Source organism: Fukomys damarensis, unplaced genomic scaffold, assembly GCF_012274545.1.
Source record: "Fukomys damarensis isolate Sample0158 unplaced genomic scaffold, DMR_v1.0_HiC HiC_scaffold_15, whole genome shotgun sequence".
Taxonomy (NCBI): Eukaryota; Metazoa; Chordata; class Mammalia; order Rodentia; family Bathyergidae; genus Fukomys; species Fukomys damarensis.
Window position 1 is genome coordinate 60,830,185 of NW_022900927.1, and position 15,844 is coordinate 60,846,028.

A 15,844-nucleotide genomic window follows, 5' to 3' on the forward strand; every position below is an offset into this window, starting at 1 on the left:
TGAGATCCCACTAATTCCAAAACTTCTCAATCACTGGAAAAGCCTCTGACTAGTCCAGAAAAGTTTCCCCTGTATCTAGCCGCTGTGCCTTGACCAACCAGCTTTTCTGGATTCCTTGGTCATTTGCTTTAAAAAAACAAAACAAAACAAAACTTTATTTTAAAATATAACACAGATATGCAGACAGGTGCACAAGGAGTAATGCACCCAAGAATGAAGAATCTGGGCCTATTTGTATGTAATGTCTATTGTGATAATATTCAAGATCCGCCATGCTTAGACATTCTGCCGGTTGGTATGACTAGAGTGTCCATGGCAACAGCCTGATTTTATAAATAAAGTTTTATTGGAACATGGTCAAGCTGATTTGTTTTCATATTATCTATGACTGCTTTTACACTATCATTGCAGAGCTGAGTAATTGTAGCAGAAATTTTGTAGACTGCAAATCTGAAAATATTGTCTGGCCTGTTAAAGTTTGCCAATCCCTGTTTTAGAATCTGACTCGGGAGAACATAAATGTTTCTCTATGTGGTGCGGTTTTGTCCTCTCAATAAAGCTAGTCTGGTGAATCTCTATTTGAGAAAAGGAAGTTAAATAATTGCAACATTGAAAAGCATTAAACTGTATGATCTATTTTAATGAAATCTTAGGAGTAGCTAGAAACTAAACCCAAAGCACATTATCTCCAACTCTTGACCTCCTTAAGGGTCTGCTGAATTGTATCAACAGCATTTTATAACTAAACGACTAGAGCAACCCAATAATTTTTTAGGTCACAGGGTGTAACTATAATTGAATAGAAAAAGAGAACACCTTGAGATTATATCCCAAGGGGGAGGAACACCTGAAGCAGATTGAGTTTTTTGATTAACTTATTCCTTAGTGAGTCGAAGTTAAACATCCAAACAGATGAAAAGACCTAGGAGGGAGTGGAGTGGAGCCACTTGATTCTGTAATGGACGTTTGGGAAGTGTGCGTGCGCCTGACGCCTTCGCTCCACCACGCATGCGCACAGAACGATGCTTGCTTGATCGAAGATGAACCCAAACGAGACGCTGCTGTGCTGTTTTCTACTTGAACGAAAAGGCTGTGACTTTCTTTTCTACACCATTGACTTCCCTGTAGCAAAACTGATTTAGTTTTCTTTGCACAGTCTCATAAATAAAAATGAAGAATAGGGAATAACTTAACTGCCTACAGGGGAAATGCATGGGAAGACAAACTATTGTATGACATTCAGTTTTTAAAAGTCCACCTTCATCTTTTCTCCAAGCTGTATTTCAGTCCAAAGGTTTCTAATGCTCAGGAGGAGGGACCTTTTGTTTTGCTCCTTGGAGGCAAAGAGTAAATTGTAAACCAGGAAAGAGATGTACAATTCAAAGCCTGATAGCACACTCCTCCCTGATCTGTCTCTTCCCAATTTAAAAAGAAGTTACATAGAAAATGCTTGGCTTTTCGGATTTGCCTTGAAGAGTGTTTAGGGACTGTCTGAGCGAAGACCTGAAGACTTAAATGACGGGCTTTCAAATATACAGAACGTTATCTTTTCTTCCCCAAAAGACGATTGCTGGAAGTGTGGCTCTTTGGAAATGCACTCCTTCAACAAGGATGCACAAGGCTTAGGCTCAGAGTCTGAGATCAGGAGTGCACAGACCTAAACTAAAGCCCTGGCTTCTAGGAGGAGAGGAAACTGGTCCATGGGCCAGTTACTGTGACTCTGTATGCTTTATCCCAGCAGGGCGTACGTGATCCATGGCAGGGACAGGCTGTGGCTGGGGGCAGTTTGTCATCAGACAGACCCGGCTCGATGTCTGCATCCTTCACCCCTTTATCATGTGATCTTAGGAAGGTGATGGCTTGAAAGATGACAGTGACGCTGATACCTGCCATAGAGCCGTTTGAAGGACGAAGTGAAACAACACAAAGAAAAGCGTCAACAGGGTCTGGGGTGTGGTAAAGGCAGGAGAAAAAAAAAAATGAGCGTGATGGCTATGCTTTTTTTCCCTGGTGGCTCCAGGAATAGAGGTAAAGCTACTGAGTCCAAAATTTTTTTTTAAAATTACCATTGTATCTTTTTTGAGAGAAGAGCATTTTATTTTGTATGGGGTTTTTAAAGAAAGAAAAACTTAGTGGTTTTCTTCAGTTGTGTCTATTTAAGAACCTGTGATTTTTAAAAATTTGCAATCTGTGCCATAACCATCAACTTTTCTTACCAGAGGGTGAGCGTAGGGAGCGCAGGAGGGAAAACTTGAGTGATAATAGCTGTTAGCTCGTAGTGAATGCTTACCGTATGTCGGGCACTGTTCTCCCACTATGCACCAGTTAGTTCCTTCAGTCCTCGGAAACCCTACCGTAAGGTAGCAGCATTGCTGTCCTCGTGCAGGAACAAACACAAGCGTCAAGTGAACGTCTAGCTTTCCTGGTCAGGACTCCAGGCCGGCCTGTCTGACGACTGCTCTGGGCATCTCCATGGGCCCTGGATGCCCCGAATGTCCCTGTCTGCCCAGGGTAGAGACCGTCACGGCTCTCCTGCTTCCCCCAGAGCTCTGAGAAGTTAACGGTAGAGATGGTTGAGTTCGTAATCACGGGGCGTTGGCTCCGGAAGAGACCCAGGGCCCTGACTGCCTGGGAATAGGAGGGCTTGATACTTCAGTTCATTTTTCTTTCTAGATCTTTCACTGAGGGGATGAAGAGGGTAAGATCACTAGTACAATTGCTAGAATCTGTTGAGATGCCTTTTAAGAACTTTATTTGCCCAAGAGTAACTTTTAATGCAAAAGGCTACTTGAATTTGTCATTAAATGATAGCTTTGAAGGGTAAGGATGAACGAGATTTTTTTAAGTCCTCTTCACCTTGAGGGCCTACCCACTTGTCACTTAACCTTTTTGCTTTTATTTCTTTTATGAATACTAATTTTTAAAATGTGAATAATTGTTTAAAAGAATTCCTGACCTTTTGTTTTCCCTTGGGAGTGTTTTCCTTGGCCAGGCTGAGCTTGAGAGGCAGATGAACAAGAGCGTTAGGATAGGAGAGAAGTGTTCAGGAACTGGGCCTTACGGTGACTCTTTGGGGACACCGGTTATGAATGTCCCTTAGTGGGGCCAGAAAGGTATTCAGTCCAGTTTCACAGCTACTGTATAAGCACCCTAAAGACAGCTCTGTCCTCATTTTTGCAAAAAGGAAGATAAAAGCAACTTAGTGACAGAGCAAGGACTGGAACCCAGGTCTCCTGATTGCTATGCCTCTATTTATTTTTTTACACTGTTTGCTAGGAAGAGCAAAAATGCATGAGAAGTTCAGAATTCTCTTTCGGAATTGTCTCTTGGATGGGAGACACAGCCCTAACATTCAGTCTGCCTAGTAGCAGGCAGAAGTCTTTTTCTGTGCTTTGTGTGATTAAAGGAAAAAAATTGCCTCTTGTATATAAAATTTGGCAATCCATAGTACTCTTGTAATATTATTGCGTGAGATTCTGATTTATGAATTTGAGCCCTATCTTCCTATTCCCTCCTACAAAATACATTTTGCCATCCATAAATATCGATCAGTAAGTTCTTATTCACACTGGAGATCGTGATTTGCTGTCTTCCTGTGCAGCTCTGCTCAGGAGTTTTGCACTGTGAGGCCCCAGGGACTCCCACTCCCAGGGACTGATACTCTTCCCTCACTTTGGAGGGCAATGCTCACAGTTTTTAAACATTTTGTTTATTTTCCTTTGTGTCACAGAAAGGAGTTTCAGTGGACTTAAACCAGTCCTCTGGCAAACGAGAGCTTGGATTTCCTCTGGAGTCTTAAGTGCTTGAGGGCAGTATGAATCAGCAAGCAGGTCAGGGCAATGAAATCGACACACACCAGAATTAAAGATTATAGCAGGCCGGTTCTGGTACACCTGGTGTCACCTCTCGCTCCCGCAGAGATTCAGAACACAGGGATCCCGCTCAAGACCTGAGCGGGCCGCTCCCATGAGCTTCCTTTGCTGATCTCTTCTGCGGCCTTCTCTCCCTGACGGCTGCTTGGGGTGCAGGACAGGACACCAGATGGAGGACGGGCGCAGGACCCACCTTTACCGGAGCCCTGGCCTCCGCCCCGTGATTTGGGGCAAACCAGGTTACCCGTGAGGCCTGAGGTTCCCTCGTTTGTACACTTGCCCTGTGGGCTTCAACTCGCCAGCCTGGGCCAAGCATCCTAATCATTTGAAGAGCTTTTGCTTTTGCAACATTTTTTGGTAAAATTTTAAAGCACAACATTTTTGGAAGATTTTTGCAGTGAACACCTACCAACCAGAATCTACCATTAACATTGTGCTATTCTTTTTTTAACATATGTACTCATACTTTAGGCCGAGAGCCTTGAAAACACACAGACACACACACTGTCTCTCTGTCTCTCTCTGTCTTTCCCTCCCTCCCTCTCTCCCTCTCTCCCCTTCTTCCCTCCCTCCCTTTCATTAACTCATACATGTTGCCCAACATATACTTTTGGGATTAGGGAAGATGAAAAAGGGAGACTTTTTTTATTATATATACTTGTGTTGTTTGATATTTGTTGTTTTAACGGTGAACATGTGTTACTATTGTTACTACTAAAAACCACCCCCAAATCCACTGTAACAAAAATGTGCATAGAGTTACCTCCTGGGTCTCTAGTCCCCAGAGTCCAGTAGAGTAGTTGGTTAGGGCTGGGGCTAGAGGACTTGAACGTGTAGCCGGGATTGAGAACACCAGACTCCAAGGTCTCTAATGTGCCCCAGGTTTATTTACTATTCCGATAGCCAGGAACCCCTTTATCTCCATTCTGAAATGCCCCTCTATAGCGCATTGGCTCCAGTTTCCTCTAGGCTGCTTGTGGATTTTCCCTGTCTGCAGCAGGCACGCAGGCCAGTGCTGCTGCTGTCATAACAGTGAGCTTGCTGCCTGCAGAAGGAACTTCCCTGTGTAGGTGGAGAAAATCGACAGATCCATGCCATGCAATCTTGCTTGCTGGCCATCTTTCTTATTCTTACTGATTCTATCACAGCAGCTCTTTCAAACTTCTACAGTCAAGCATTGAAGTCACTTCTTCTTCCTCTTTCTCCATAGCTGATCTCCTGTTTGGTTGTGACTGAGACCATTAGCATGGCCTTGGTTCTGATCTCCAAGGGGACTTACTCTACCCCTCAGATCTAGGCAGGGTGCACCAAACTCCCAAAGCACCTGGCCTTTCCTCCTTGAGGTACTTCCCTGAATCACACTGCCTTTCTGCACCGTGGGTCTCACTCATACATATGCACGACATACACACGGATGTAGCAGATGCTTGCTGAGTGTGTTGTGGGTATTTGTCTCTGTGTCAGTAATCTACGCAATGTGAAGTTTTATGTATCCTCGATGGGATTTTTGTGCCCTCACAAAACTGTATTTGCCAGGGTGTTAGTCATGTTTCCCTTGAGCAAATACCTGACATAATACCTATGGGAGGGAAGACTCATTTTTGGTTCATGGTTTCAGAGGCTTGGGTCCACAGTCAGCCGACTCCTTTGCGTTAAGCTGTGGCGGTGCAGAAACGTCATGGCAGAAGAAGGGCACAGCCGTGGGAGGCTGCTCACCTCATAGGCAGCCAGGAAGCGGAGTATCACAAAGAGCCAGCAAAAAGAAGGGGCCAGGAGACACAGTATCTCCTTCAAAGCACACCCGTGACCAGCTTCCTCCATCTAGACCCCTCCTATTAGTCTGCTTAGCCGTGAGCTGGTAAATATCTCGATTCAGGAAGAGGCCCCGCCCATCACTGCGGTCGGTGCACTCCCAGCCCAGGCAGCTCTCCAGCCTGGGAGTCCACTTGAGCGTCACTGCACTGGGAATCAAACCGTCTCATGTGAACCCTCACATCCAGCTCTTTAAAGTTAAGACTTTTTAGGGGCCGGGGATTTAGCTCAGCGGTTCAACTGCCCGCCTTGCAAGCACAAGGACCCGAGTTTGATCCCTGGTACCCCCCCAAATTAAGATTTTTTTTTTAATTAAAAATTTTAAAAACATAGTTTTTCCTGAAGCTTTGCATTCGTGAAATTTATTGTTCAATTTTCAATTTACAAATGTTAACAATCACAAGGAGTTGTGGTTGGTTACTATCTGGCTTCAATTAGTTAAATTTCTCTAAATGTGTTAATGCACTAATAATTTTAATGTTCTGTTTTTATGACTACCTTTGTCTTCCTAGTAAACAAAGTCTTCCCAATTCTTGTAAGTCTAGTAAATTAAAAGTATGCATGCAGTGAAATTTGTGTTCTCCCAAACCTTTCAATATTGTAACACACTTCACAAAATTCTGCCATACCATCTAATTTGAAATCACATCTTAGCTACCCAGTGCTACAATTACAAGACCACAAGCTCATCCATCAGCTAACCTAACATTCCAAACTCTCCTAAACGTTATAAGCACTTTAACTATCACATGTTAAAATATTGATAAGACAGACTTGATTTATAACATTATTTCCGTTTATTTCTGAGCTCTCCCTGGCTTAACAGATATTTACCCACAAAGGAAGTAGGAAGTCTCCTGTCCTTGGCAGAGCTTTTTTGGCAGCTCTTGGGGGCAGGAGCTGCACCTCTCCAGGTAGGGTTTTCTTACAGCCTGCGGGGATGCACGGGCCCCTCTCCCATGGATGCTGTGACACTCAGCTGTCCGAGTCCATTTGTCCACCCACCTGACTATACAGGTGGCCTTCACACCTTGGACTCTGGTTGTGCTCTCTGGTCTGATTGAAGTCCATAATCAGGCACCTTTGTTTTGCTGCTAGGCTGCATTTAATTAATCTATGTACTGCTAGATTTTGTTCTTTTTAGGTGTGTTTTTGGTCACAGCATTTTTTAGATAGTTAAATAATGTCTTATCGCACTGTGTTAATTCTAATGACAGTTAATAATTATTTCAATACGCAGGGCCTCTTTCATTATCCCCTACCATGGATGCACGTTTTGAAAGGCTTTTTAAAAACGACAGTGTTTAATGAATGGTAATTAATTTGTGATCACTTTCTTTTGGTTAATGAAAGATAAATTCAACTGCATGTTATCAGCGGGAGATAATCAGCTACAGAATGGGTCGATGTAACTCCAATCATGAGGAAATAAATCATCTCTCTGCCGACCACAGGCAAACGCGTACAACCTGTTAGGGTTATGGGGAAACCAGATGGATCTGAAGCGCTTCATCACTCGGTTAAATGTAAGCACACATCACGCTGGGGACCACGGTGCGGTTATACCCTTAGCCTATCTCCCCCTGTTGCTCAAAGGCTGACTCGTTCATTCTTCTGAATTCTTGGAATTTTCCTTACTGCCTTTACTTCCTACCTCCCTGGTTTGTACGTTTTGCTCTCCTTGTCTCTTTTCTCATCAACATCTTACACATCTCCACTGTTTATGTTAAAGAGATTCAGCTTGACTTTGTTCCCCCTCAGTCATCTCCTCTGGGGCCTTCCAGTGACAGCAAAGCTTTTTGAATATGGTCCGTTGAAAGTATTTATTCTTTCTGTGTCTACTCCAAAGGCTGTAGCTTCTTTTCCCCTTCCTTACTCTTCTCTGTTGAAGGCCACCTCAGATTCCTCTTGTCACTTCCTAGCCTACGGTCATTTTGGGAGTCTGTTTCTCTGACTTCCATGTCACCGTGTTTCTCTGCTTCTTTTCCTTCCAGTCTGACAGGTCCTCACCACAGCTGCAGAACTATTTGAGTTTTTGAATGATTACAAATCCAAAAAATTGACTTGGTCATTTTTGGTTACACACACACATGCGCACACACACATACAGACACAGCAGGTGCTGTGACTGGACTGCTTTCTGGTTTCACAACTCGGATCCAAGTGGTCGCTTATGCATATGAGTTGATGCACTGTGCCGTGCACAGAGAGATGCTGGCCAGCTGACAGGTGTCAGCTGAACTTAGCAATGTTTTGTAGAATACGAATAAAGTTATCGGTCATAAGAAAGTGTATACCACTAACTCAGGTCTGTCTGTGCAGCTCCGTGAGGAGATGGAGCACACAGGTCTTCTCTCATACACAGGAGTGAGAGGCTTTCCAAAATAGATCCCTGGCCAGTTTCCGAGTTATGAGAGCCAATCTAGAAATTTCCTTTATGAAGACAGTCACCATGGCAGCACATTTCAGTGACACAGAACGGGTCATAAAACTTACTTGTGTGACGTATTCAGCCTTCACAACGAACTTAATCCATCAGCTCACTGAGCACGATGACTGTATTCAAGTCTTCAAATACAGTGGCTGCATTCAGAGCCAAACTGGAACTGTGGGTTGACGTGAACAATGAGATTCTTGACGCGTTTCAAATATTAGCAGAGATTCTGAAAGAGAGTGGGCCAGACCCTTCTTTCTTCTGGCTGGTGCATGATCACCTATCTCAGCTTTCAAGAGTTTGAACATTATTTCCCAAGCACAAGAGACCCTTGGACTGGGGAAGAATGGATCTGACACCAAGGGTAGATTTGAGTGTGATGCATTTGTGAAGAAGCCTGGCGAATCGACTGCCTGATGGTAGAAGACGGTCAGCGGCTTGAGATCACTTCGATGTTGACCTTAAAAGTGTGTTTGAGGCGACTGAATCTCCAGATTAAAGTTCTGGATGGAAGTGAAGATTCAATGTAATATGTTAACACTTAAAACTCCAAAGGTTTATGGATCACGTGTATTATAGTCAGCTTTATATTATTTTATTATATATCATAATGTGATGATAATAGAAATAAAGTGCACAATGAATGCAATGTGCTTAAATCATCCCAAAACTATCCCCATTCCTCCAGTCCATGGAAAAATTGCCTTCCATGAAATCTACCCTTGGTGCCAGAAAGGTTGGGGACAGCTGTCCTAAGCAGCTGCTAAGGTCACTTCCCAGAGCACGTACCGGATTGATTCTGTTTTAAAATTCTTATTGGCTGTATCAGTCGGATTTCAGCGCAGGTAGAAAGCCACTTGGCGATGTGGAGGGTCGGCAAGGCTAAAATTAGGGGACCATGTGGAGGAATGATTCACCTGGGTCTGCCTCTGGGTCTCCGCTGGGTGTGGAGTTGAAGATCTCATGCATTGGGAAGCCAGTGACACTACTGTCCCACCCCTGCCTTTCTTCACTCAGAAAAAGGACAGACCCTCGACTGATGCTGTAGGAAAGGTCTCACCTTTATGACCTCACTTTGCGCGGTGGAAAACAGATCACAGGGGTCAGGAATATTCTCTCTCATTTCTAGCTCACAAATCTCACGCAAAGGTGTCTAGATCACAGCACCTAATTTTCCTTCAGTGTCCTCCTTCGAGGAGTCTGGTGCACAGGTTTTGGTTCACCAGCGTCTGTATAGGACGGAGACCAGGAGGAGCGAGGAGCGGAGAGCGAGGAACCTGCCTGCAGCTGCCAGCCACCCGCTCGGCTCTCCGCTGCCTGTCATGAATGCAATCTGGCGTTCAAAGCCGTATGTGGTTTTCTCACTGCCCGTCGTATTCTGCTTAACCTCTTGCCTTCCTCTGTCTACCACAGCTTCCACCGATAGATGCTAGACATACAGTTGCTGAATGAGTGAATGAACGAATAAACCCGCCTGACCCAACTCTTTCTTACCTTCGGGCCATAACGGCGGCAGGAGTGGTCGTCTAAACTTCCACGACCTGCTGAATCCTGCTCCTTCTCTGAGGCCTGGTCTCCCCTCCTCGCTGTCCTCCTCTCCCACTTTCTCCTTGCTCTTTGTGCCTCTCCCTTAGCATCATCACTGTCTGCCTGCGGTGAGTGGAACAGTGTGTGCGTTTTTTTCTGCCAGCCGTATCGTGAACTTCTGGGAAACCATATTTTCTTCGCTGATGCAGCTCCTCTCCCCGTCTTTCCCTTATGCTTTATTCTCCATTTCCTCCTCCTTTTCTTCACACACTGTGACTGCAGTTCTCTTCATGGAGGATAACCCTCCTCTTTATTTTCCTGCAATAGCAGTTGAAATGCGATCAATTATAGATGTGGTTAAATAAACAGAGTATTTCCCATCCTCCCTCTGTCACGAGCCAGGCATGCTGATTGTTTTTCTTCTCCTAATACAAGTTTCCTGTTTTAGCTCCAGGCAGCGATACAAAATAAACCTGACAAAAGGAGGAGCCTTAGAAGGAAACAGGAGGACTCCTTTGTTTTAAGTTTCTTTTTCTTTTTATTGTTTTTGTGGAATTCACCATATGTGTACTGTGTTCTGGTTTGTTAGGCCTTCACAACAGAAAGGTATTAGAGGAACTTTGTGGTCCTCTGATTCTCACGGTTTCTGGGGTATAAAAGCAGGGTGTGTGATTTGTCTGTGTTTTTGTTACCGTGAATCTTTTAGAACTTGACTGGTCTTTGTGGGATACGGGAAACCCTCTCACCATTATTTCTGCCCGCTTCTCCTTCTCTCTCTTAAAGCTTTTTATTTTTCAGAGGTAGATGTACGTACCTCATAAGACAACCGAAATCCTTAAAATGGCCACCTAGTCTTCAGGGACTTTGTTTTTAATTTCTGCTGACTTTATTTTTAGAGAAGTTTTGGGGTTCACAGCAGAGTTGAGAGCAAGGCGCAGAGGTTCCCAAATAACCCCTTTCTCCACACATACACGGCGCCCCCACTGCCAGCGTCCCTACCGGCGTGGTCCATTATGTTACAGCTCACAAACCTACATGGCCGCCTTGTGACCTCCGGAGCCCTCAGTTTGCCTCAGGCTTTCCTCTGGGTGTTGTACATTCTGTGAGTTTGGACACATTTATAAAGACTCGTGCCCATCACTGTAATAACATACCAGGGTAGTTTCGGCCTTAAAACCTCTGTGTTCTATTCATCCTTCCCTCCTTCCTAAGCTCTGGCAAACAATCGTCTTTTTATTGTCTTCATAGTCTTGCCTTTTCCAGGATGTCATTTAGCTGGAATTGTATAGTCTGCAGCATTATCAAGTCAACTTCCTCACTTAGTAATGGGAGCATAAGGGTTCCACAGGTCTTTTTGTGGCTTGATGGCTCATCTCTTTTCAGTGCCAAATAATATCCTGCTGTCTGGATGTACCGCAGTTTATCCATTCACCTTCTAAAGGACCATCTTGGTTTCTCCCAAGTTTGGGCAGTGGTGACTAAAGCTGCTATAAACGTTCACATGCAGGTTTCTATATGGACATAAATTCTCAACTCATTTGGGTAACTACCAAGGCATGGATTTGCTGAACCACGGTGTAAAAGTATGTTTAACTTTGTAAGAAGCTGTCATGTCAAGCTGTCTTCCAAAGTGGTCATACCATTTTACATGTGTCTCCTGGTAATTCAGATTTATTATTTCTGTTAGAGGTTCAAAGAACTTCTTAAAAATTCAGGAAAGGAAAGATGTAGCATGTTCAGTGGGTAACCTAGTTTTATTTTACCAAAATGCGAGCATATCAAGGTCCTTTAGAATACTTGATGTGCTTTCTCCTCTCAGCTCAAATGATGGAACTTGAAATGGCTGGTAGAGAAATGTGGGGAAATTCTAAGCAGTGGCAGGGGAGGTAATCACCTTTGTAGCGTGGACGTCATAGCTCATTCAATTTCCTTGTGGATCAACGGTTCTGGGAGATCTGGGGAAGAAGCCAGGTTCCTGTGATTCCTCAGGCGAGCGTACTTGCTAGTTTGGATTGAGCCCAACCTAAGTCAGTGCAGTTCTCTAGGCACTGGGGGTTGCTGCAGCTATGGGCAGAGGAGTTTTATTCTAGTTCTTTGCACGCACTGTAGCTCATCTGTGGCAAAGCACGGAGAGAGGGTGTAGAATTTGGATAATCCTGAGCCCGGCATGAAAGGTTCATTGTATTTGCCCTCCTTCCTCTTGCCACGCCCCTTCCAGGCTGCCCGGGGAGGGCCTCAGCCCTTGCTGTTACTCTCTGCACTGCGGTTCTGTTCAGGAATGTGCGGTTCTTTTCCCTCCAGATACAGGTGCTGGTGAAATTTCTCCAAGAAGTCCTTTCTGCCAGAGAGGATCAATATCTTCTCTGCCCGGAGATTCAAAGCAGAAAGTACGTTTGGAATGCTTTATTATCCCCAAGGTGCCTCAATTAGTTGGGTTGGCCTTAAAAGCCGGGAGTTTCAGAGGATGGATCCTTGCAAATTAATGCCTGTGGTGTTTTATACTCTCATGGAGAAATTTTAGATTTCAACTTTTTAAAAAATGAACTAATTAGAAATCAGCTCGTACAGGTTTTTCGGTACTGTGAGCCAGAGAGCTTTTTTCTTTTTGGCCAATCCCATTCAAAATAGTTGCACGCACGTACACTGAGCAGCCTACGCGCCGGGCATCGTCATAACTTGGAGAGCTTGGAAAGCGGGGTGGGGTCCTCTGCCGTCCCTCAGGAGACACGTGGTCTAGTAAGAGAGCCCGGTGCACAGCAAGGCTTTATCTTTTTATAACCATTTATTTAAGTGCTGGTCTCTGGGGATGCAGAGATGAATAAAACGGAGGGCTGGAAGTTCCCAGAAGGAAGCACTCTTACGAACAAGCTATAAAACCGTGAGCCGTGCCAAGACTTGGATGTGGTCAGCTGTCCCGGGGCAATGAGAGGGATCCTCCGGAGTACCTCCAAGGCAGGCAAGGAGCTTGCGTCAGACCTTGGAGAATAAGTAGGAGGCCACAAGGAGGAGGGCAGGAGGAGAGCCTGTGCCAGGACCCCAAAGTTTTCAACTTGGTGGCTTCTGGAGCTCAGAAGAAATGGATGAGAGGGAGCAAGCAGGGAAAGACCAAAAGAGCAAAGGTCAGAGAGCAGCTGTGAGCCCGCATGTGATCCAGCAAGGAGCACCCCGCACCCTGCAGGAGGTGAGAAGCAGAGAAGTTTCCCATAGGAGCAGCCGTGGGGGTCTTCACGGAAAGCCCGGCAGGGGGCAGTGTCATAGTTGGATAGGGGGTGGGGGTTCAAGGCAAGAGGCTCCTCTGAATGTCTCACTAGCCCAGGGTCATTTCGGTGAGTGTTAGAGGAGACAGTGATGCATTTCAGTGAAAAAAGGAAAGTCAACAGAAGCACACATTTGGGAGAAAAATATGGGGGGTTGGTATTGGGTCTAGGGTGTTTATCCCTTTTTTAAAAAAGCTACCCGTTTTCCATTTCCTGCTAATGATGAATAAATTCGTATACGTCTTTAGTAGATTGACATGTGACTGCTAATTGAAAAAGGTCTAATTGAAATGACCATTGGAAAGCAACCTTCATGCATTATACAGGATTGCCATGGTTATTTATTCATTAGCCTCCTGTTGTAAGGCTGGGCTAATCAGGAACAGGGATGATGTGGTCAGGCTTGGGAGGATTTTGTGTATCTTGCCTTTGAGACAGCTCTGTAGGAAGAAAGAAAAATTGCCTAGGTCCCCAGGCTCCCCAAAATCATTTGTTCTAGTCATTGTTTTAGAGATCAAGGATCTTATGAATTTCTTCCCGTGCTGGGTTTGGACCAGAGCAATATTAGCCTAAAATAATAGAAGGAAAATATGACAAGTGGTCTCAGTGAGCTTTCTGATGTATGAAATACCCTTAACTTAATATTTGTGCTTAGCACCACAGTTGTATTTACACGAATAAGGATCAGCCTGCCATTCTTGGTAATTTCTGACTCTGTGGGTACAAGGTATTGGCATATTATTTGCAGATGTCCTTTCTCCCTGGATAGCATCTCCGTGTCTGTTGATGAGTGTTCCTTGTTATTAAATGTCCGTTGTGGTCCTGTCCTGGGTTCCATAGTAAGTGGCTTCAAGATTTCATTCCCATGGAACAGCCAAAAAGAATCGGAACTTTGTATGGAAAAAGAGTGCGTGGGACTCGTCCAAACATCGGTCATGAGTGCATTTCAAGGAATGTGTAGTGCTGTGTTACGGTCTGGGCACTGTTTCAGGGTCTGGGGACCAAGTGAGGAATACGAAAGCATTAGTCCTGGCTTCAGTGGAGATACAGTAAGGTACCAAAGAGAGACAGTGAATAAGACCGTTAGAGATAGAAATAAATGTTATGAAAAAAGCAAAGCAGTGTGCTGGAAAGTGGTCGACAGGTTCAGGGGTGCCTTTGGGAGAGGTGGACACACTGGGGTTTTAGAAAAGGGGTTCTGGGTGGAGGAAACATCCACAACCCTGGGGTGGGAATGAACTGGGCAAGTCAAGAGGCAGAAGAAAGACAAGGCTGGAGCGTGTCTAGATACTGTAGAGTCCGGAGACACAGCTGCCTTTCCTGCCCACTTGTGGACTGTGTATTAGACGCGTAGTGTATATATCTATATCTATATATGTATATGTATATATGTATATGTGTGTATATATGTATATATGTGTGTATATATATATATATATGTATATATATATATATTTATTTATATTTATATTTGCATCAATACCCTTATATACCCCGTCTCATTCAGCAGTGCAGTAGGGTAGGTATTGTGATTCCCATTTCCTAAGTGTGGGTCTTGGGACTCAAAGACCAGGTCTGCTTAGCCAGGAAATAGCAGAACTAGGGTCTGAGTCAGGACCATCTGCTTTTGTGGGTACCTGGCATTGGCCTTTTATTTCCAGATTTCAGAGTTTTTCTGCATGCCAACTGCAGACTGAAGCAAGGGCTGGGAGGACTTCAGTGCTGAGTTGTTGGGCTCCTGGGCTGGCTTGCATGGGACACTTACTTAACTAACTTTGTGCTGGCTTTGTCAGGACCTTAGCAGCAGCGGCATAACAAGGAGCACAGCAGTGACAGTTACTGTGCCCACCACTGTATACTTGAATAGTCGGTAAAATATTTCCCCTCTCAGTACTCATTTGGAGCACAGGAAGGCATTCAAAGGGAAGCAGGACACATTTTCTTGCCATTAGGTTAAGACATTGCCTAAATGTCTAGGTACGGGCCTGGGATGTGGATCTTCTGATTTTCTACTCCAAGGCCCCTTCATTAAACCACAGAAAATTCTGTTGGAAGGAGGGGACATGTCCAGTTAATAAGCTTATGTTCTGCAGACTCTCCTGAAAGCAAGTTTGTGCTTTCTTTGAATTGTACAAAAAAGAGGCAGGGAAGACAGAGTCGTTCACCATGTACTTACTGAGCTCCTATGATGCCCGAGAACTGGGAGTATCAAAGGACTCCAGTTAAATAGATTAGAAGGTATTAGTCAGTACAGGACATGTGTTATTTGTATTTGATAGTAGGTGACAAAAAATGCTATAGAAATACAGAGAAGTGATTAAGTCACAGTGGGGAATTCGATGCCTTAACAAGAAAAAGGCACTGAACTTGGCCTTGAAGGATGAATAGTGGCGTTTCTCCAGGGAGAGGAACAAGGAAGATTATTCTAGGAGAAATGGATTACCATGGCCAAAGGCATGGTATCCGTGGGGAATAGGAGGTAATCAGATGTGAAAAGGCGATAGGAGATAGAGGAAGTAAAGGGAAATGGTACTAGAAATGTAAGCGAAAGTCAGATCGCAGAGGGGCCTGAACGTTAGGCTTGAGAACTTTTGTTAGCAAGTACACTGAGGGTAATATTTGCTCTGTTTTAGAAATGAAATGCTAATGGCAAGGTTGGCAAGGTTGGTTTGGAACAGGGAAGTGGGTAGAAGTTATTGTAATGGTGTAAGAAAAAGAATGAGGTCCTGAATTGGTTGAAATCCCTAACATGGGTTGGAAAAAATGTACAGGTAACAAAGAAACTTAAGGTCAAATTGGATGTGGCAAAACTTGAATAGGATTTCACACGCACGTACACTAGTTTTCTAATATTTACCCATGTGAGTGCGTGCGTGCACACACACACACACACACACACACCCCTTCCTTAGTTTGGCTATCTCAGACTCAATAATTCTCTA

The 15,844-nt window shown here is 44.4% G+C and overlaps 1 long non-coding RNA gene across 1 annotated transcript; it reads right to left on the reverse strand.

The window, feature by feature from the left end:
* Positions 1 to 7,170: 7,170 nt before the first annotated feature.
* LOC104867103 lies at positions 7,171 to 9,135 on the reverse strand. Its single transcript, XR_781676.1, has 3 exons — positions 8,908 to 9,135; positions 8,181 to 8,347; positions 7,171 to 7,707 (listed from the first exon to the last, which is right to left on the reverse strand). It is a non-coding gene; the product is annotated as an uncharacterized LOC104867103 (long non-coding RNA).
* Between the last annotated feature and the right edge of the window lie 6,709 nt (positions 9,136 to 15,844).